Source organism: Condylura cristata, unplaced genomic scaffold (assembly GCF_000260355.1).
Source record: "Condylura cristata isolate star-nosed mole 26May11 unplaced genomic scaffold, ConCri1.0 scaffold00027, whole genome shotgun sequence".
Classification (NCBI taxonomy): Eukaryota; Metazoa; Chordata; class Mammalia; order Eulipotyphla; family Talpidae; genus Condylura; species Condylura cristata.
This window is the reverse complement of record NW_004567128.1, coordinates 5229584-5253168: the sequence shown is the minus strand read 5'-3', so window position 1 is coordinate 5253168 and position 23585 is coordinate 5229584. Positions and strand designations below refer to the sequence as shown.

Genomic DNA, 23585 nt, shown 5'->3' with positions numbered 1-23585 from the left:
AGGTATTTACTAAGAGAAGTGTCTGTGAGAGAAAATAGTGAGCCAGGAAGGCGTAAGAGTGCTCAGACCATGGCTCGAAGTCAAGAAGAAAGGGAGAGAAGGTTGAGCAGAAGTGTCCTAGGCTGCCATGGAATGTTCGGAAGGGTTATCAGCGACTCCTCAAGCAAAGCTAGCCATCAGAGGAATTCCATGTCTTTCCAGAAAAAAACCTGCCTTAGTATTTGGCCACAGTCATGGGCTGGGAGCAGCCCTTGGGAGGGAGAGAAGTCACCTCCAACACAGAGATTTCAGGGCCAGGCAGGCAGACTGCCAGCCAGTTCCACTACCTGCTGCTCTTCAGAGCACATTCTCACAGCCTTGACGGAATGTTCTTGAACCAGAATTGATCTATCTTATCAGTATATCATTCCATTTCATAGATTTTAGCCACTCTGAAAACATAAATGGTAAGGACCAGAACAAACCAACTCCAAGACGTCTTGTTATAAATTTTGTTTTTGTCAGTCACTATCAGTCAACCCCAGAAGGCTCCCCCAATGAATAAAGGCTCCTTAACTTAGTTAGAATTTACATTCAGCTGTTAGTTATAGAGCCTAGAGGTTAAAAGGGTTCAACAAAGATGGGGGGTTATTTTCCTGTCATATAAACAAGGTCTGTGGTAACTCGGCAACAGTGTGATAGCTCTATGATGTCATTCTAGGTCCACCTACCTACTTTATTTCCATACCTTCATTGTTGAAGTCTGGCTACTCTGAAGGTCACCTCAGGTTCCGCAATGGATGCTGGGCTCCAAACACTCCAGTCAGGATGAAGAGAAGGAGTAGAAAGCATAAAGGATATGTGCTAGCTTTAAAAAAAAAAAAAAAAACCTTTTAAACACTTTCCCTGGGAGGTCCCACTAAATACAGATAATTTCAACATAAAATTCACTGGCAACATCTTGCTACATAGGAGGCTGTGAAATGCATTATTTTAGTTGTACAGAAAAATGACCAAACCACTTTCACTGGGGAAGGGGATGAATGTTGAGTGAGTAGTCCTTGTCACGACTATTTTTGTGGTTTGGTTTTGAAAAGAAAATTTTAATTAAAAAAGACTGAGATTTTCCCGGTGCTATCAAATGAATGGATTATATTTATGAGAACCATTGATCCAATTCAATTGCCTTCCATAAATTTGCACATATTATTTACTGGTGGCTTTCTCCATATTACCATTCATTTTGTACTTCTTTTCCTCTCTGGGCAACAGTAAATTATCTTTTTTTCTTTTTTCATTGTATTATAGGCCTTCTAGGCTATCTGTCCAGCCCAGCAGCTCCCCTCCATGAAAATTTCTCTCCCAGACAAGAGTGATCCCTGAATCAGTTTAATACTGATAACTCCCTAACTCTTTACCCTTGGTATCAGAGATAGAAGCTAATCACATTGAGAAGGCCCTTTTCTCCCAACTGAGAAACTGGATCTGAGTTAAAAAATCACAAATCAGCCTCCACTGATCATTTGAACAAAGCACATATAAGATTGAATGTCTGTCTCTACAGAAATTTGTTGAGTCTATGGGGCAGTAAAGAGAGCCATCTTTGGGACAGAGGAGAAGAAAAAATAACTTTTTATTTTGCTCTAGTCATGTGGATTGATATTTTCCCAAACATTACATCCAGGTAGATAAACTAGAAGGACCTTAAGTATTTTCTAAACTATCTTTGTTATTATGACCTAACAGATACAATCCCTGAACTCCCTCTGCGGTCTTTCTGTGTAGGCTACTGGAATTAGCATGAAATTTGTTGATTTTTAAAAATGTGTTCCTCCATTCCCCATCCCTAGTGTTTATTTCTTTAAGTAAATATCTGTTACTTCTGCCAATAGAGAGCTCCTGCCTGCCATATGTTATCACAGGTATTAAGGGATAAAGGTAGTGATAAGGGTTTAGCTATTGGACTCAATTTGAGAAAATGAGTTCAACTGGGATTCTACAGAGTGCTATGTCTGGGGACTGCAGAGATGAGTAAGACATGTACACTGCCCAGAAATAGATAATTTATTATCTTAAGTGATGCTCAACCAAACTCTAGTATTTAATATGCATATCAAGCTTGTCTACCAAGAAGTTAAGAGTTCTCAGTTGAAAGATGACTCAATAGCCTAGAAACAGGAGAGGGGAGGCATAATGATTCCATTGATATCTTTGAAAAAGGAAACTCTTTCAGAAGTTTCTTTTCCTCTCTGACCTGATTTTTACCTGCTCCCTTGTTTTTCTAAACTCAGTATATAGCTTTATTGAGAGGGGATTTAAAAGAATGCCAAAGCAAGGAATACCAACAAAACATTTCTGCATAATGAATACATTTAGGTGGTTTTCAAATCAAAAAGCTCAGAATTATGTCAGGTTATGAATGTCTATAAAAATTTAAATGCAGATATAAGAAAAGAGCAGTATTTTTTCTTAGTCTTTTATTTTCATTCTGATAGGCTTTTCTGGTTTTTTTTTTTTTTTTTTAAATTGAGTCCCTTGCCTTCTGGAACTTTTTACCAGCAGGAGGTGAGAAATCATATAAATTGCTGGAAACAAATGGTAACAGCCAGCCATTTCTTTCATAATGAGCCATTAGATTGGTGTATTTGCATGTATCATTAAGATTTATTGCAAATTCTCTAATGGAATGACAATGCTAGAGATATACTCTGTCCAGTACAATTAGAATGCAGTCTTCTGGGGTAAGGCCACTACAAATTTTCCTTGCAGGAAAAAAAAAGTATGTCTTCTTTCATGAAAATATCAGTGAGAATGAAGAAGCTATTCTGACTGTTTTTTGCCCAATTCAACATTTTTTTTCATAACAAAATTCTTATGAATTTCACATTAGCTGGTGATTTGAAGCCAGACCTCTTCCAGAGTTCATTTTTTTTTTTTTAAATGCAGAACACAGGATAATCAAGATCAGGAACATTATCTTTTATTCTTTGATAGAAAAGGCAAATGCTTTACAGGCTCAGTTATCGCTGAAGGCCAATGTTATGTCACTACAAGAAATTGTAGAAGCATTCACCTAAGCAATTTGTGTGTGTGTGTGTGTGTGTGTGTGTGTGCGTGGTCGATGAGAGCTGGAATTAGAAGCAAATTCTCAAACAGACAGAGGTATGCCCTTGCTGAGAGATACACATGGGTCCATCCCACCCCACAGATTGGATTTCAAGAGAGTCTCTGGTGCCAGATTTAATTTTCACACCTCCTTTTCCTATTAATACTTGAAACAATTGGTCAAACATTTCTTATTCCCAGTAGAAGGCCTTTGGGAATTATTTTCTCCCTTCTACTCCTTAAAATGATAGAAATTTCCCAGCATCCTTGCATTGCTGTCACAGCTCCTATGATACCTCACTCACCCCAGGGGAACCATATGGAAATCAAATCCAAAGCTGCTTCCTGGCATCAGAAAAGCTTTCCAGAATACTTTTCAGAAATGAATTTTGGTTATTTGATAGTGATATGATGGGGGTTGGCTGTATTTCAATAGATCATTACAAATGGAGTATGGCTAACTCAAAGGGAAGAAATTAATAAAGAAAAATACATGGTTTATTATACATTCAAAGTCTTTAAAAATAACATTATACTGGAAATGCCTACCGTGTACTACATTACAAATGAAGACAGAATATGAAATTCATTGGGTCACTGAGTAGTCACCAGTTTAAGTCTATCAAATGGAACAGTCACTAAACTGGTGAGGTGGGATTCCTTCCTCTAGAGAGAACTGCCAGGGATGCATTCTACTTTGAAAGCCATAAACAACATGTTGAGGCTGCTGCACATGCTGTGCTGGTCAAGGCTTTCTGCAGATCCTCTCCCAATGTTACTGCCAAGTTGATGACCTGAAAGGGCCTCAGACAGCTGGTGGATCTGGTGGCAGGGACTTTCCAAACTACAAGGCCTGTTCCATCCCATAGTCATTTTTAGAAGCAAAGAAGATTGTCAAAATATTCTTTATGACATCATGACCATCATTGTTGCCACTACTCTCATTGTAAGTTTTCAACCATCATCAAGAAGAGTCACTGACACAATCTTCTCAATGTATATGGCTGAATTTGAACTTAAAAGACAGAGCCTGATTCCTGAGAAGAGGATAATAATGAGCGATATGTTTTCATTGGAAAATTCATGTTAGCAGCAAGAGCCCTGTTTGGTAAAAATCAGATGCAGATAAACAATGAGCATGGTTCAGAAATAATTGAGGGTTTCCACGGTTACTGAAAATCTTGTCAACACCCACTATTCTATTATACATTGGAAGACATGTCACTACATTTCTATAAATAGAGTACAACTTCATTCATTTCAACCCTGATCATGTGTAAGCCTCCAATCTTCTCAGGAATAAAGGAACCGGATTCGAGTATAATGGAAAAAGATGTAATGTAATAGGTGTGATGGGCCGTGTGTCTGAGGAAAAGTTAAAACAGCAAAGAACAAAGAAGGGGGTTTATAAAGGGAAGTGAGGCTAAAGGTCTTCAGTGGGCCACTGCCAAGGGAGAAAGATCCTGAGAGGTTGAACAACGTTGAACAATTCATTGCTTCCCCTGCCTGTCCCTTTGGTTTTAGGTACAAAACAAAAAAGAGGTAGGAGATTTTTAATTAAATATGGCAGGAAAAGGGACTTTTTTAAAGAAAGATCATAAAATGAAAAAGAATGAGAAAGTAGATGACAACACGTGATAGGTGCCCGCAAGATTTTGAAAACTGGAAAGCAGATAGTTGACTTGGCATGAAGCTAAAATTGCAGTATCTATAAGGATTCAGGGTCAGGTACAAGAAAAAGCCATTTTGCACTGCAGAAGTTGTCAAGCCCAGGTACTTCTGAATGTTGAGTAGTGGAAGACCGCAATAGCTATCACAGAGGGTAGGGCTCTTATAATACAAACAGAGGAACTAATCCCAAGATAGTATACTCCAAATGGTCATGTCCTCCCATCTCTTCTCCTACCTGGCTCTTAGCACACCAGCAGTTACTCATTTACTTCCCAGATAAGAAAGCATGAATGGATACTAACATCTAGGAGTCTCCACTGATACTTCTAGCTACCCCTCCCCCTTAATGAGCCTGTAAAAATGTCCACCAACTGTAAGTTCTATCCATGTGCACAGTTTCCACTAAACTAAGCATTTCACTCTTAGACAGACTACCTAGAATTTCCACTTTAGGAGTTGCTAGCATGAAAGACAAGAAATGAGGAAGCCAAGGAAAACAACACAGAAAGCAGGAAATGAAACCTTGTTAGAAACAATATCCTCAAATGATAAAAGAGGTCGCACCAATCAAGAAATAAGAACAAGCCATGCAGAAAATAAACAATCCAAGAAGAAATACAAAGCCCCTTGAAATTTAAATGACAGAAAAGTAATCTATAGGATAAAGTTGAAGAAATTCTATAGAAAGTTGACTAAATAAGAAAGAAATTGAATATATAAGGGAAAGTATAAGAAAATCAGAAGGTCAATCCAGGAACTGCATGCAGGGTTGAACCACAGAAGTTGGAGAAAGAAAGATGTAAAAATGGAAAGAAGAAAACAGTCAAGAACTTAGTTAAAATTTCCCTGAACTGAAGAAGGGGCCAAGCAAGTGCCCGGCATCCTGCCCCTGCTAAAGTGTTACTATAAATCTCAGAATGTTAAGGATTTTATAAGATTCCAAAAGGATTTAAGGATTCTATAAGATTCCAAAATCTTCCAGAGAGAAAAAATAGCTCACATATAAAATCTAAAGAAGCAGGCTGGCTAATAGACAATGGAACGATGCTATCAAAATTAAAAAAAAAAAAATAAGTTCAGCATGTAATTCTATACTTAGTCATATTATCACTCTGTTTTTAGGGTAATTTAATAATATTTTCAGGCATGTAGTGTCTCAAAATCATGTAAGTTCTCAAAGGCCTCTTCCATATGGCCTTTCATGGTAAATCTGCAATCTAGGCAGTAAACTAATTTCTGTGGCACTCTAACAAGCTAATGCAGCCAAAGGTGAGGGGTCATTGGGACCTCAGATCTGCAGCAAGTCAGTTAGGTGCACAGGTGCCAACTGGACGCCAAGGAAAGCGAGGGCAGCCTTGTGTGACTGGGCCCTCCGCCTGTGGGGTCTGATCTGTCTCTGCGCAGATGGATGGGAATTGAATTGAACCAGAGGACTTTTGTTGGAGACCGAACTATTTGGTAGGATGGAACAACTTCCAACCCCACACGGGAACTAGTAGCTGAGTTGTTAGGAATGTATTCCATCAAATGAAGAAGTAAACAAGGACAGGAGATAACAGAACAGGGTAAATAATCAAACACAGGAAAGAAGATGATTCTCTGTGTCCAGAATCACACCACTAAGAAGTAGAACCAATGAGCCACTGCTGCAGACTGGAGAAGGAGGGTACAGGGCCCCAGTAACGGTGACTCCAAATCAAAACGAAGCTGTATGTTACCTCCCATATTTGACAGACTCCAAGGGGGTTAATGCTCCCGGCCAGTTCAAGGAGGACTTTGCAGAAGATATATAGAAAACTAGGTCCAAAATGATGCAATTAGTAATCTAGGACCAGAGAAAACAAAAGCTTTCCAAGAAAAGAAAAATAAGAATTGTATACTACATAGTTCCCTTATGAATAATAGTTACAAAGTCATACTATAAACACTGAATTCTGATGTAATGTCTAAAAATTTCGTGTAACCCTTTGGTAGGACGTGGTAGACTCAGAACAAGATGAAGGGGAGGTGTGGGTGATAGTTAAGTGCTCAGCTACATTAATTGGAAATGAAAAAATAATATCAAACCAGAAAAAAATTACATATATCAGTGTTGGCTAAAAGTAAGGAGGTAAGTCTCAGGAAAAAACAAGTTCATCGCCTCAAAAGTGTTTGGTGCATAGAAGCAACAGATGGGGAAAGAGATTGTTCATTTCCATTGAAACTCTTGTGCAACCATGTGAATGCAGAATGAAGTAATAAAAATTAATTTGTTGAAAAAGCATTGCTGTACATCTTCCATCTCCCCTCAGCTCTGCTCTCTGTCCTGTTCCCCTCTGTTGAGTCATGTGGAAAGGTGACTCAAGCAACTACAGCAGCTTTAGTTTAGGTGACTAAACAGCAGACTGGCATGAAAGGGAAGAGGGGGCCTGGGCCTCCCAGCCCACTCCTTCCTCCCCGCCCTCCACTGCCGGCCCACAGATCTCCCCTTTGGGTGGCACATGTAATGCCAGTAACAGCTCCCTCACTCGGTACAGGTATTGCACTTGCCCTTGCATTTCCCTCAGCTCTGCCGACACCTTTGGAAACAATCTCTTCATTAAAATTCTCTTCAAACTACCCAACTTGACTGTGTCATGTCTAATAAGCTCTCACTTAACATCATCAATAGGTTCCTGGAACTACAACTTTCGACGAACCAGCTTTAAGGAAAAGAACCTATAGAGAATCCAGGTCCTCAAACAGTGCTGTTTTGTTCAAGGTCAGCTGGAATTCTTTCCTTCTCATCAACAGTTTAACAAAATCCTGTTGCACCATATGATGCTTTTCCCCCTAGGACCCTGACTAACTCCGTGCTTCAGCTACATTTGCATCTAGCCTGATGAGAAAGTAGATGATAATACTTTCCCAATAATGCAGGCACATCTCCGTGATAAATCTGGGAATCATGCTTTTTCAAATATTTATTGAGAGTTCAGTCAACCCTCCACATCCTGGGGTGCCAAATCCTAAAATTCAACCAACCAAGGCTCAAACAAGTAGTCTGGAGTGGTGCCCACCGACTGAGCCTGCGCTTGCGTGGCTGTCTCTCTTGAGATTTCCTAAACAATACAGCATAACTATGTACATAGCATTTACATTGTATTAGGGATTATGAGTAAGCTGGAAATGATATAAATTACTCAGGAGCAGGTATGGGGGTTATATGCAAATACTAAGTCATTTTAGATCAGGGACTTGAGCATCCACAGATACTGGTATCCCTGGGGGCCAGAACCAATTACCCACAGATAGCTAGGGATGCCTGTAGTTATAAGATCACAGCAAATTTGCAAAGTCCAGAAATTTCCCATATCACCTTGCCGTCCACACATGCACAGCTTCCCCCATTACAAATGCCCCAATAGAGAGGTACATTTGCTATAATTGAGGAAACTGTATCCACACATCATAAATACCCAACATCCAGAGTCTGCATTTAGATTCAGTGTTGGCATCACACATTCTGTGTCTGGACATGTGTCCGCCATTAAGTAGCACAGAGAGTACCTTCACCATCCTATTCTTCCGTCCCCTCACCCACCCCAGATTTTTTCAACAGCTCCACAGTTTTGCCTTTTTGCAAAGCGTCATTTAGTTGGAATCCACAGGATGTAGTTCATGCTCTTTTGAGGTCATTTCTTCTAGCTATAGAAAATATAGTTTCTTTCATGACAGCCATCTTCCCACTGATGTGTTAGTTCTCCAATGATCTTTTGCCGGCACACTTCCTAGCCATTGTACCGTAGGATCATGTCATGTCTTTTTTTTCCACTTTGGCACCAAGCTTCTGGTCACAGGAGATCACTTTATCACTGTCAACAGCAGTGAAACCAAACAAACACAGGAGCTGTCATTTTCCAGTTATCTCATAAAAACATTAGCTTATCTTATTTTATAATCACCTCCACCAAAATGTCTTTTGTGAGATGTTTACAAAGAGATACTAATTTTGATCCATAGCTGGTATAATGGGAAAAAATCAAAGTGTTTATACATAAATATTTAAAGTTGAATGGCCTATAGATTAATGAATCTCATCAATGGTTCTGTACTTGCTCATCTCTCTGTGAAGGGAGAGCAAACCCAAACTTGTGTAATCAGGGAGTCAAACTCTCACTGCTGTTGAACTTTCTACTGTTATTACTAACAGCACAGGAGCAATGGTGACATCTTGTGTCAGGTTAAAAAGTAACAGGATCTTAATGCCTCATGGCACCTTCTGTAGTACCTCGCATGAGCCCTGACTAAAATTCATCTTTATTTGTTTCTTTTAGCTGCTGATCAAGTAGTCAAACAGGGACACTGGTTCCCAGGCTGGTCATCTGCAGGAATAAAGTGGGGAAGTCCACTTGTACTTTCACTCATCTAACTAACCCCTCAAGAGTGAGGCAGGGCCTCCTTGATAGCACAAGTAGTTAAGTCCCAGCACTATCAAGCTATCAGTAGCCACTGCAGAACCCACCAGGGAGTGACCCACATGGTGCAGCAGACCTCTCCTGTCTTGCCCACTGCTCCCCTCAGCAGTGTATTTCAGTAGATCTCCCTGTTCTGCTCCTCACTGTCTCTGGTGAATCCTCCACTCCCCCCCCCCAACACTTCTGGCCTACACCCCAGTTCTTATATGCATAAATAGATAAAACAATTCTTAAAAAAGAAAGAAAGAAAGAACAAGGCAACCAGGAGCCCCAGTCTAGCTCTTCAGCTCAGCCTCCTAAGCTTGCTGGGACATCCTGGCTAAAATGCCTGGAGTTATGGGTCCACCCACCACTAACGTGCAGTAGGCAGAGAGGAGCCATGAGGCTTTGTAATGATGCACTTACTTGTCCTCTGGTTTGGGATGTTTCCCTGATCATATGTCTTTGGCAGACCTTTGAAGGTCACATGACATGACCAGAACCTCAGAAGCCCAACTGATGGCATTTGAAAATACTGCTGGCAGCAGATACCTGGGAAGCCAAATCTCTTGTGTGTTCGCCTGGACAGCTTTTCAAAATAGCAATTCCTGACCCATCCCAAATAAAATAGAATTTGTGGGAGTTGAAGGCAAGCATTTTTTCAAAAGTCTCACAGGTAGTATTAGCAGGTGGCTGTCACCTGGTTCTCTTGCCCAGGAAAGTCAGCTATGCTGTGAGGAAGCCCAAGTCAATAGAGAAGCCATGTGCATCTTTGTGTTTAATTTTAGTTAAAGCTCTGATGATTTTTTCTTAACAAATAACAAAAATGTCTTAGGATTATTGAGTCATAGAGTATCTTGAAAAAAATATGTACTTATTTAAATTAATTTTTAAATTTTTTTTTTTTTTTTTTAAGATTTATTTATTTGTGCATACAGAACTGGGGTACAGGCCAGAGGCTCAGGGGTGGCGAGAGGCTTCACCAGAGACAGAGTGGGGAGCAGAACAGACAGATCAACGAAGTACACTGCTGAGGGGAGCAGCGGGCGGGTCAGGAGAGGTCTGCCGCGCCATGTGGTCACCTCCTGGGCAGGCGGGAATCGAACTCATGCAGAAGCGGCTTTAGATTCTCAGTGCTGTGCTTTAACCCACTGCGCCACCAGGGAGGGCCTAATTTTTAAATTTTAATCAAAATAATGATTTTTAAAAATATGATGTAATAACTTCCCAGGAAGGTAGATCTTTCCTCAAGACAGTCTGCTGTTCTTGATATCTTCAGTTTCTCTTGGTCCATTCTATAAACACACCAGTTCTGCCTCTCACCCCATTAATCCACTGAGTCCACTCTCCACAGTTCACGAAAGGGACCCAAGGACCCCATGCACGGAACCAGCAGAGAAACATCTAGCAGCATCTGGTGAAAGGAGTCCCTACCTTTCGCCAGGCCCCTGTCCCACTGCTTCGCTTAGGATACATAGCCTTCATTTTGCCCCACTGGCTTAAGAATCCACACCCATGTAGATTCTGCATATGTATGTAATTCAATTTGTTCTTTTCTCGTACTAATTTTTGTGTGAATTTCATTGCTTAACCAGACCAAGAAGAACCCAGAAAGGTAGGGGAAATTATCCTCTCCAGACTATAGCCCTTCCCAGTGTCCTTTGCTGGGCTCCTTTTCTTGCCCAATAACGCTTGGAGTTCAATCCTGGCTCTCTTCTTCTCCATCTGTCACTGCCTACATGATTTCAATCTGTCTCAAGGCTTTGAATTCTACAAAATATGTTTAATACCCCTTGACTAGATCTGAAGTCCATACTTCTTTCCAAATGCTGACATCTACATCCAACTGTAAACTCAGCAATGCTGTGTGATAGAGGTCTCATATTCAATACTTCCAAACCTTTTGCTCCAAAATCTTCTCTAACAGCAGCCTTTCCCCTCTCAGGTAATGACAACCACTGATTCCAATTGCTTAAGCCAAAATTCTTGACACCTTCTCATGCCCTTTCATCACCTGTCACCCCACACCCTAGTTTTCAAGAAATTTTAATGCCTTTACCTTCAAAATACATCCACAATCTGATCTCTTACTCCCTCACTGGTACTGTGCTGGTCTGTGCACCTGACTGCTTGCCTCCATAAGTATAATAGCCAACCAACAGATCTCCCTGCCTTATCCTGTCCCTGCCATATGCATTAACAACCAGAGGATGGGACCTTCTAGAACATGCTATAACATGTTACTTTCTCCACTCAAAACGCTCTTGATTAGCCTTTGTCCCAGCATCCCTTTTTCTGCTCCACAACTTCATAGTTCTATGATAGCATCACTTTCTCACATACTATATAGTTGCTTATTTATTGTATCTTTCATTTATTGCTTGTTTTTCCCCACTCTAATATAAGCTCTGGAATAGCAGGAATCTCTGTTATGATCCCAAGCACCTACAAGAATGCTTGGGATGATGAAGGCATTGGATACATATTTGTGGAATGAATGATGACAATTACTCTTTATCTTCAGATTTCTGCGATTTATATGGCAAGATGCTATAACTCCATTTACCTAGTCCCCCAGAGAAGAAGCACATCACAGGTTTCTCTGTCTGGCCTCCACTTCTTCATGCAGGGTATTTCACCCTCTAGTTTCTCTCTGGGGTGCTCAAGTATCCTGCACTCAGGACTCCTTTCTCTCACAGAAGTATAGACTCCAAGATTAGGCCTATGATCTTTCCTGCCCGCATTCTGTCAGTCTTCTTTCTTCTACCTACGGATATCAGCAAGCTGTCAGCAGGAAAGTTTCCAGTTCAATAGATTCTAATTAAACTGTTCTTAAAGATCTTTGTGAAGTCCTGTTCCCTTCCCCACATGCCCTCCCAGAGCCCCAGGCTGAAGATGAGCTATAAACTAAATAAATTCACCTTATGCATTAGCCCTTTAGCACCATAATGTGTTACACACAGGAATATTTTCATTTCAAAGAGAAATACCCAAAAAAGAGCACCACTTACTGGTAGACAAGCGTTAGAATACACCAAGCCTCCATTATTCAAGACTCAGAACACAGAATATAAAATATGATTTTAGAAATCAGAAAGAACAAAAAAGTTATTTTCACTTATTCATTCATCCATCAAATATTTATTAAGCAACTATTATGAGCAATCACTGTGCTAAGCATTGGAGACAGAACAGAGAACAAGACAGACTGGGTCATAGTCCCAATGGAGCTCCAGTCCAATATCTGGATTTAAATGCTTTATGCAACGGCCTTAACATTAATTAATCAACTTGAATTAATTACTTTAAACTTGTCTCCAAAGGCATGAATTCCTTAATTATTAAACAATATGATTATTTATTTTTATTTTCTTGCCAATCAAATAGAAAATATAGTTAAAAAAGAAACAGGTTCAAAATGGAGTTATTCATGCCAAGCCCCACCAAGACTGCATACCTAACTAACTGTGAAACAGCCTAAGTAGAAGAATCACAAGCCTGTAGGATAAGCTGCCCCAGGTTCTGTTTTAGCAGGTGAACTAATCATGGATTTGTAATAGTGTGATCCCCATAAAAGAGAAGGTTCCAAGTTCCCTGGCCCATCTAAGGAGGGGTGAAGCTGAGCAGCAAGGGGACACTAAAAAGGCTTGGGAGAGAAGACTGAAGAAAAAAGGAGACTTGAGGAGAGACGTGGACATGTGAAGAAGCCGTACAGGCAGGGAGGCTGACAGTGGCAGACTCCATCTTGCCTTGCACTTTGGTTTTGCTCCCTTCCTTCTAGACTTCCTGGTCCCCTCTGCCCTTTCCTGTGGGTCCCCACCAGCCAATAGCTTAGACTTATGGCAAAATTTGGGGCCTCAGTGGCCCTACCTTGGGGGCTCACTTTGGGCTAACCCTGTTTGGCTGGGCATTTACCCATGAGGGGATGGGTAACTTTGGGTGCTTCATTCTTTCTTTCCTTCTCTTCTTTTTATTGCTCACTAATTCTATTCAAGTTCTTTCTATTGGCAGTCTTACACAGTAAGAGTACATTTTATCTTGAAGTAGCAGATGACAGAATCCATTTAGAGCGTGAAGGTTTGGGGGTTCCGGGGTGTTCATCAGTCTTCCTGCTAATAGATTGGCAGCCCTGTCCAGACAATTTGGCCCACCACGCCCACCATGAGATGCTATGCTACACAAAAATCATTATATCCTGACTTAGGATTATCTTCCAATTTCCTGGAGAGAGAAGGCTGAGAGCATGAATGTAAAGCTGGAAACTATGGAATGTAAAGATCTGCACACGCCCAGACATAGCCAGCCCCACCAGAACAAGTCACACCACTGTTCTCTTCTACCCCACCATATGGACCTACCCCTTAAATATTTCCTCCTAACTCCCTGCAAGGAGCTAGCCTAAATTCTCCTTTCCGGCACTGATTCCTGTACAGAAGAGTCTCAAATAAGGCCTTGCCTGGTTCAATTATACCTAATGCTCTTTGGTGAATTCTTTCCCTAGGTCAAGTGACCCACTCTTGAGTTGGGGTCTGTAACAGGTGCACCATCAGCCTCTCCCTGAAGTGGAATTCTAAATCAACCCACCTGGCGCTTCCCAGTCAGCACTAGTGGTGTACTCAGCATAAGAAGCCATTCAGCTCTCTGGAAGCGAATGTTGCTTGCCGTCAAATTATTTTTCTTCTCTTTTGCTAAAAATTTTGTCAATTCTCTTTTTGACTGTACAACCCCCATTTTATCCCACGTCTCCCAGTGCTTTTTACATGTTACTTTCCACCTGCCTAATCCATGAATGGTTTAGTAAAGCCAATTAGATCTCCACATTTATTGAGATGAATTTTGTTTGTATAACAGTACAAAGGAATTTTTATGCTATCAATGAAAAGGCTTTTAAAATAATCCACCAAAGAAAACAAAATAATCCACAATATAGGTTGAGAAAAAAAAATTTCATGTCCTAAGCAAAGCCAAACCATTGGAATACCATCAATTCAACAGAGGACCTTGCTATTTGCCTCTGTTCTAAGTCAGACCCATTCATAGAAGGCTCAGGAACTGCACACTCTAAACCTGACCTCTTTCTGTTCTAGTTCTGTTGTTTTTTAGACTGAGATCTTGAATCCTATTGTTCAAGCTGTGACCCTCCTTTGTTTCTTATTTTATGTGATGATTGATTCTGCTCATATAAAAACTGCCTAAGTAAAATTAAAGATCTGTTGAAAATAGAAAAAAGGCCCTCCCTGGTGGCACAGCGGGTTAAAGCACTGCACTAAGAAGCTAAAGCCACTTCAGCATGAGTTCGATCCCCGCCTGCCACAGAGGTGACCACATGGCGCGGCAGACCTCTCCTGACCTGACCGTTGCTCCCCTCAGCAGTGTACTTCGTTGATCTGCCTATTCTGTTCCCCACTCTGTCTCTGGTGAATCCTCTCACCGCCCCGCACCTCTGGCCTGTACCCCAGTTCTGTATGCATAAATAAATAAATCTTAAAAAAATATATAGGAAAAAAACAGACCCAAAATGGGGTTATTCACTGGCATCTTCATGCTGGACCCCCATCTGGTCTTAAATATGCAGTCTCACTGCAATTTCAACCTTTCCCAAAAGTACTAAACAAATCAATTCAGAGTTTCCAAATCAGCACTTCTTAGGGTGATCGGCATGGTAATCACCCTGGGAAGGCCTTGCCTTCCCAGAGGAAAGCCGCCTTTACCAGACCTAGTATTTTCTTTGGCTCAATACCTTTTCCTATGCTGCACTTTCTGTCTATAAATAGCCTCCATTTTATATAATCCCTTGCAGTATCTAGATGGAATGCTACTTGATTCACAAATTGTTTAATAAAGCCAATTAGATGTCGAAATTTGTAAATTGTTTTTTTACAGATCTAATTGGCTTTATTAAACAATTTGTGAACCAGGCAGCAACCTATCCAGCAAATAGATAGCAACTCCAAAAAGTTGTATAAATTAGAAGGTTTTCATAGGCAGAAGGGAGTGATATAGTGTTTGTTTCAGGTATGGGGAACAAAAACCTGCCACCCCCAAATAAACTCTTTTGGTAAAATTTTATTTCAAGTAGGGGGTTCTAAAGGCTGGGTGAAGGCTACTTTTGATCTTTAGTAAACATCTCTGTCAGGGCACCTACCAGGAAGACCTAATCTCTTTACCTCTTTTCAACCAACCCAGAAGGCAGAACTTCAACCTGCCTTTGTCTACTGTGCTTCGCCAGTAACCTCCCCAAGTGAACTACCCTTCTCCCAGTCCCAAGGCCTCTGTGCTAGTTAAGCTAACACAGGGAGTTACTCAGTTATGTTGGGCCCCTCCCATATCTACAGAGGAGTTACACATGCTATTATTACGACTTTTCTTACGCTTTTTCCTTTATCAATCTATCTGATGTTTGCTTATTTGTTGAGCTAGGTGAAGCCAGTGGGTACAGAATGATTTCCTTTGTGCCCCAACACAGGCAAGGTCATCTTCCCTTGGGGAACAGGGGAGGGGGTGGGGACAGAAGCAGTCCATCAGGCAATTACCTGACCAGGAGATTCCAGACTGACAAAGATTACATTTCTGGGAATGCTGCAACTGCAATTAAGTTAGCTATTAATATTAAGTATGGGTTTGCTGACCGGCATGTAGCACAAGGGAGTCCATCTGAAGTCTGTCTGTCTCTTTTTTTTTTAACAGAACTCACCTATTTGGCATAGCCAGTGAGCCATCTCAGAAGAAAGGCACCACTATGTCCATTTTGCAAATGAGGGAATAAGTACTGGAAGGATAAAGTAATTTGCACAAGACTACTCTACTGTAACAAGTGCTGATGTCAGTATTTTAAAACCGAAATCTTTCTGCCTCCTCAGCTTACATTATTTTCACGGTGACACATTGCCTCCTGGGTCATAAGTTTTGTGAGATCAAAATAAGTATCTTTCTGTTTCTGATGTCAGAGTGGAAGGGGCTCTCTTTTGTCTTGACAAGAACTAAGAGAGGACTTAGATGCTTCTTAAAGAAAATCGCATCAGTGACCACAGACCATGGGCAAATAAATCACTTATTCTTTTCTTGCATCTAAGTTAATTTAGAGAATGATGAAACAGAAAAAAATCAAAAGACATTCATCAAATCAATCTAGTGCTTATGACAAAGGAACACTAAAGAATCTTATGAACACATTTTTAAATCTATGTTAACAAGACTATTATAAAAACACCTGGAGGCAACAAGCCAAATGTTGAGAGGCAGGACCATGGATAAATGAATCGCGGTATGTTTGTAAATGAAGCATCTCCATGAAAAAAGGAGGCTCCATGTTTCCTACCCTATATCATGAGCAATGGAGTTGAGCTATAAAACATGGAAGGCAGGTGGGCTCAGTAGAATACTTGGAAAACACACTGGAGCAACACGAGGAAATCCAAGGGGAAAGACACGTGGAGAAGGACCTACTTGCTTCTTAGACTTGAGTCTTGCACCAGGGGCTTGGGGACATGTAGAGACACTTGTGAGAGACACATGGATGCGAAACGTGTGGGGAGGTTGACAGTGGCAGCCCTCATTGACTTGTACTTCGATTTTGCAATGGCCCCTTTTGCCTGTAGGAGTCCCCGCCAGAAGGTGCCTGAGACATGTGGCTACATTTCAGGTCCCTGCTTTGGGCCAAGCTCGCTTGGCTGGCATCTACCTAGGACGGATGAGTAATGGCTGTTTCACTGGGAAACGACATCCTTTCTCTTCTCTGCTCTCTCTGCACACTAACCCTATGTGTGTTCTTTTACACTAAGTCTGCTTTGTGTTTGTGCCCACGGATGGCAAGACCCCATTAGACCGTGCGAGTCTGGGATTCCAAGGGTACCCCTTGGTCTGCCAGCGAACATGTTCACCCAATGGAACATAAGAACAGAAGCAAAAAGGAATGAATTTTACTACACACAATGATATGTATGAACTGATGAATATTAGAAACCTGAGCAAAAAAAAAAAAAAACCTACATAGATCATGATGCCTTTTTTTTAAAGCTCACAAATAAGCAAAATTCAACATATTGTTTAGGAATACATCTGTATGCATTCCCTATGGTAAAACATATTTTTTTAGTGAAAGGGAATGCACAAGTTAGGGAAGTAGTTATTTTGGTAGGAGAAGGAAAAATCATGGCGGAGAGCACAGATGTAAATGTCTTGCCCATGTGTGTCTGTGTTTTAATATTCTTCACAACTCACATACATAATACACATTACACTTATTGTTTTGTATATCCAAAATAGTATGTAATAAACTTCAAAACATGTAAGTCTTAACATTGTGAGATAAATACCTTAAAGATCTTAAGACCAACCTACTTTCTTTGAAAAGTGAAGAATTCTGTACAAGTGGGAAAGAGGGGGCAAGTGAAGTCTGGATTCTGTGCCAAGGACTCCCTGAGCATTTCTCCAGCAGGTCCTCAGAACTGCATCTATAGGTTGATACAGCACTTTCCTGAAATCCAGGCTCATCCTTCCAGCCTACCTCCAAATACCTCAGAACTACTGAACTGACTCACGTCAGCCAGCCAGCTCTCTTCCACCAGATAAGACTATGTGACAGATTATGTAACCACTTGGAGAGTTTATCTTTGATTCACCACAACAAATCTTCAGCTGGAACACTGGACAGGCATTTTTTCAAAGAGTGGGAAAATAATGGCTGTTATCAGCCACTTCCTGTCATTCTTTGTGTCCTTGATGTCACAGGAGACAGTTCATGAAGGAACTTGGAGTATTGGAAAAACCACTGGCAGCCTGGATGTATAATTGGGAGTTTTCCTCAAAGTTCCCTGAACTTTTTTTTTTTTTAAAGATTTATGTATTTAGGCCCTCCCTGGTGGCGCAGCGGGTTAAAGCACAGCACTGAGAATCTAAAGCCGCTTCCGCATGAGTTCGATTCCCGCCTGCCCCGGAGGAGACCACATGGCGTGGCAGACCTCTCCTGACCCGCCCGCTGCTCCCCTCAGCAGTGTACTTCGTTGATCTGCCTGTTCTGTTCCCCACTCTGTCTCTGGTGAAGCCTCTCACCGCCCCTGAGCCTCTGGCCTGTACCCCAGTTCTGTATGCACAAATAAATAAATCTTTAAAAAAAAAAAAAGATTTATGTATTTATTCATTCAGAACTGGGGTACAGGCCAGAGATGCAGAGGGAGAGAGGATTCACCAGGAACAGAGTGGGGAGCAGAACAGTTAGATCGACGAAGTACATTGCTGAGGGAAGCAGTGGGTGGGTCAGGAGAGGTCTGCCATGCCATGTGGATCTCCTCCCAGGCAGGTGCGGATTGAACTCATGCAGAAGTGGCTTAAGCTTCTTAGTGCAGTGCTTTAACCCGCTGTGCCACCAGGGAGGGCCAGGGAGGGCCCTCCCTGAACTTTTAAAGGTATGTTTTTAAGAGGCAATGAACTCTTTGGCCACGTTTCTGACATGGTTTTTAAGACCTCTCATCCTTGGGATCAATCTCAGAGGAAATAGATGGGCGAGCAGAGGCATGGGGGTGGGGCTGGGGGAGAACTGGGAAGAGGGGAAGGAAAGGGAAGAGGAGACAAGGTCAGACCTGGGGAAGAGTAGGGGAAAATGAAGAGGGGGAGTAGAAGGGGACTAGGGAGAGATGTGGGGAGGGCAGGGAGAGGCTAGGGAGGAGAGTGGTCCAGTCTGAGCTGCCCCAGGGCCCCAGGCTTTGGTACATTATTTCCATATAGGCCATTTCACTTTTCATGCAACCTTGTGAGGTAGTTCAGGAAACCTGAGACTCAGTAATGATAGAAGCCTTAAAGTGACAAAGCCAAAAAGTGATGGTGTTTGACTCTAGGTCTTTCTGGCCCTGAAACCAATATCTACCCCTGGGAATTGGGGCCCCATGTAAAACAAGGTAATGTACCACGGAACAGGGACTGGGAGCACAGCAACAAGATGGGCCCACAAATCTGTGGACTTCAAAAAATTACATCTCCCTAGAAAGAAGAGTATTCAATCATCTGTGAGTAGTCTTGCTAGCAAGTTCTGTCAGCAGGTAGTCAAAAGAAGTGGCACGGACACTTAGTTCTGAAGACCTGAGAACAAGTGGTTAAACAGAAGCATGAAGAACCTCTGAAGACAGTGTTATCTAAAAATACAGAAGGCAAGACAGGAAAATGTATTATATGGAGACTTTTAAGAAAGCACATTTCTACTGATTTCACACAAAAAAGAGAATCACAGATGAGATCGTGCAAGGGGTCCCCAATTCCAGCAGTAAGTACTGAAAATATATGGCTGGCTGTTTCATAATGCCTAATAACACTTCAGACTAAAATGGAAAAAGTTAAAGAAATAAATTTTGCTATGAGCTGAGGTGTGGCTAAGAAATGGCCTCACAGCCCTCTCAATTCACTCAGAATCCAGGCTCCAGGGAGGCTTTCAGGCTTCAAAAGCAAAGCAAAGAAGGCCAGAACCTGGAGGTAAAGCCCCAGGCAGGGAGGCCAAAGGGCTCTCTTGGTTCTTTCTCCCCCCCCACCCCACCAGTGTGCCTCAGTGTGAGGCAGGAGGAGTCACAAAGGAGTGGCAGGGAAAGAAACAGGATAGCTGAGGGAGCTGGCCACTTTTGTTCACAATCCATCCGGGTCCCCAGTGCGGAGTACAGTCAGGGATACAGATAATGCCCGGAATAGCGCATGTTTTTACACCTAGGGTCCTGTCAGGAGACAGGTGGCAAGTTCCAGGGAGGTGGTGAGGGGGTATATGATGAAGAACTCTAGCAGCAAGGGCAAGGTTCAGCAATGCCACTAAGGAGGGGCGGTGCTCTGGCATGGGCAAGCCCCTGAGATCTGGGCTCTAGGACAGCATGATCAGGCACCACAGCACCAGCGCCAGGCCATGGCCAATGACAATGCACGAGGGGGCAAGGCGAGTCAGAAACAGCACCCACCTTTCTCTGCTCCCATCCAAAGTCTTGTTTGTGCTTTGCACCACCAGAGGGTAAGAAAGCCCACTGACCTGGGCCTCCCAGCAAGACAAAGGATAGAAAGGACACTGACGAGGTGAACAGAATAGAGTAACCAATGAACTACTCGAACATCCCGGCTACAGACACAGATTCAGCTACAAAGCTATTCGTCGCAGCATTGCTTTAAAAGCAAAAACGTGGAAATGGGCTGAAAGTTAGATGGAAGCAAGTTATGTCATGCTCACATGAGGGAGAACGTGACCTTCCCATTTCTGTATACAAACAAGCAAACTGAGATAATGCCATACCTAGAAAAATACCCCATAAACATTAAAAATACTAGTGTGGGGTATATCTCAGTGGACATGGAAAGGTGCTCATGCCTCAGTTTTAAGAAGAAGGTTACAGATTATGCAGCATGCTGCCGTTTTACCCAAGGCCTCACATGCTAGAGAGCTAGCTAGACAGACAGAGAATGCAGGTTTGGAAAAACAGCCATGGAGAGGGTTAGAGTGATTAATGGTGCTCTGAGGGAGACTATGATTTGCTTTGTTTGTTTTATTTTTGTGCTTCATTTTCTGATGCTCCTGTAATGAATACAAATTACTTTTACAATAAGCAAATACATCTTTTTCTGATTTTATTTATAAAACAGTGTTCATTTTCCTGGTGTTTCCTTTCCCTCCTGTGTCATCTCTTGTTCTGTAACCTTGAGAGTGGCAGCAGATGGCTGGGCAGGCACATGGATCAAGGGGAGGGAAGGGAACCCAACCATATGGGAGTCAGGACTCACAGCTTTCACAGCGTGCAGCGTGAGGAGTGCTGAGGCCCGAAACACACGAGAGTGGCAGGGCCTAAAAACCTCCTGTTCCCAAGGCTGAAACCTAGGAAGCTGAGAATTATAGTACTTGCTGAAGATGACGACAAAGTACTTTTAAGCTACACTGGAAACAGGATGAACAAGCAGGAAACAGCATCACTGTGAGGGGGAGATGCCAAATTAACAGATAGCAGGGAGGAGGAGCAGCCGATTCCAGTTTTGCTTTAATGCCAACAATGAATAAGGCTTTCTTCTCTGTTTTGCTCATTGTAACCATGGTTGTCAACACCATCAATATCACAACTAGCAACACCGTTACCACCATTATGAATATCATCACCTTCACCATCATCAGCACCATTACTGTTGTCATCTCCTCCAAAATCACCACCATTATCATCATCTTCATTCCAGACAGCAAACTCCCCTAAGAGCTGTCTTATGCCTTATCCTCATACATACTCTGGAACATTCAGCACATGCTGTTGCCTAATTCAGTAAACATGAACTGAATGAACAATGCTGAAGGCACTGTTATCAAGTGAGCAAATTATATGATATATATATATATATATATATATCTCACACTGGCTATTATACACACACACATACATATATATATTCATATGGATTTCCTTACAAATTTATACATTTTACCACTAAAATGCTATTATACACATTATAAAATACACAAACAATAAAAAATTTAATGTTGCTGAGAAAAAGGTGGTAATAATTGTTTTCCAGATCTCATGGTTCATTTGGGGATTTGCATAGCATTAGAAGTTTCGAAAACAAATCTATAAAGGGGTTGTAACTACAACAGGGGATTAAATACAGGGGGAAGCCCAATGTTGCATTTGAATCCCCAAACTGAGCCCAGTTGAGGAATGGAAACAAGTATACTCTTGTAATAGCAACACATCACCACCAGATGACTTCCAGCTCTAGTAACTGAATATGGGTGGACTAAGAAATAAACAGCATTTAAAGAAAAGTCAACCTTGACAATTATTCAAATGTACCAGATGGTGCCCTGTTTTTGCTACTATCACTAGTTAACATTGCTATATTAAATTTGTGTGTTTTCTTTCTAGGGATTTCTTGAAACAAAGTATGGATTCAGAGGGCAGGAGCAGCAATTTATGCTCACTTCCATCACTTTTGGAAACTGCTTTCATGCCAAGGTAACCAGACATTCTCAGTGATCACAGTGAACTTTTCATTCTTTTGAGACCAGCACCCTAACTCTGGGGCATCAGTACAAAAGACAAAAATCTGCCACCTCTTCTCTTTGGCCAAAGATTATCTCACCAGAGGGGCTCTGAAAGCTGAGTGGTGGCTGCCCTTTTAGAAAGGCCGTTATGTGTGTGAAGGAAAATCTCCCTCACCCAAGACCTCACAATCTCATGACCTCTTCTGCCTGCAGAGGCTGCAACTTCAAGCTGCAGAGCAGCCACACCCTTGTTTACTGTTTAGGCCCCCCCCTTTCCTGGTGACCTCCCATAATGCACTTTCCCCTTCCTCCAACTAACATCCCCTGCCTGTAGCTGAAGTTCTTTAAGGAAGCAACTTAAACCATTTTGGTTAGTGCCTCAGTTTTACTGGGTCTCTCCAAGGTATACTGTAGCTACACATGTTATCATTAAACTTTTTTATCTCTTGTCCATCTGGCTCATGTTAATTTGATTATTTGCCAGCTTGCACGAGCCTGGAGGGGAAGGGGAAATGTGCCTGGCTCTCACAGTGGCTATTAGCTGCAGCAGGAAGGACACAGGGTGCACCCTGTGAGCTAACCACAGTGGTGTCCTTGCTTAACTATCCAAATCTGGATGTTGATGTTGTAATTTCAAATTGAGGGGAGAACTTCTGCAGAAACTGTCACCCCCAAAACGGGGGAGGGAGGGGGGAACAAGTGGAGTGTGCCCAAGTAGGATAACCTTGGGTGCACCCATCTTCATGCAAAGTCATGTTAGAAGGAGAAGAACAAAGACAGTAGGGCAGTCTGGCTGGAGCCCTCTTGCTACAGACTGTCTGCCTGACACTGATCAAACCACTGAACTTCCATTTACAAAATGCAGTTGGGGAAATGCCCTATGATTTCCTCTTAGGCTCATTGTGAGGCCTGGAAAGAATATTTCTAGACCACTGCACACAGAACCCAGGTTTACCATCCACTCAGTCGTACATGCGGAAACAGTACCTGAGTCATTTGTTAAATACTGCTATTTCTCCCCCTGAACGTTCAGACCTCATAACCCAGTGTGAAGAAACCACAAAGCAAGCACACTGGTCCACAGGGGATGTGAAGTTTTAAAGAAATCCACCCTCCTCCCCCAGGTGGGCGCTGTGGTCAAGCAAGCTCGGGAACCCCTACCCCGACAGTTACTTCCCACTAAGGGCAGCATTGCCACTGCAGTTTTGTTCCTTCCTGCCCACCCAGCAACTCCACAGCCCAGCAGCCCAGGTGCCACTGTGCTGGAGTCTCCTACCTTCCTCCACCAAAGGTGCTGCATTTTTTTTTTTATTTTACAAAAGTTTATTTTTACATCATTTTGTACAATTTTTTCCCATCTCAATTGTAATCCCCATGGGTTTCCCATCACCCAGTCACCCGTGTGCCATCACCATAATCTGTGCACTTCCCCC

At 42.1% G+C, this 23585-nt stretch overlaps 1 long non-coding RNA gene across 1 annotated transcript in view; it reads right to left on the bottom strand.

The window, feature by feature from the left end:
- Positions 1–776: 776 nt before the first annotated feature.
- The window catches only part of LOC105854150, a 65769-nt gene continuing 42960 nt past the window's right edge, over positions 777–23585 (bottom strand). The window contains exon 3 of the long non-coding RNA XR_001145861.1: positions 777–847. This is a non-coding gene — a long non-coding RNA (uncharacterized LOC105854150). The remainder of the gene's footprint in view (positions 848–23585) is intronic.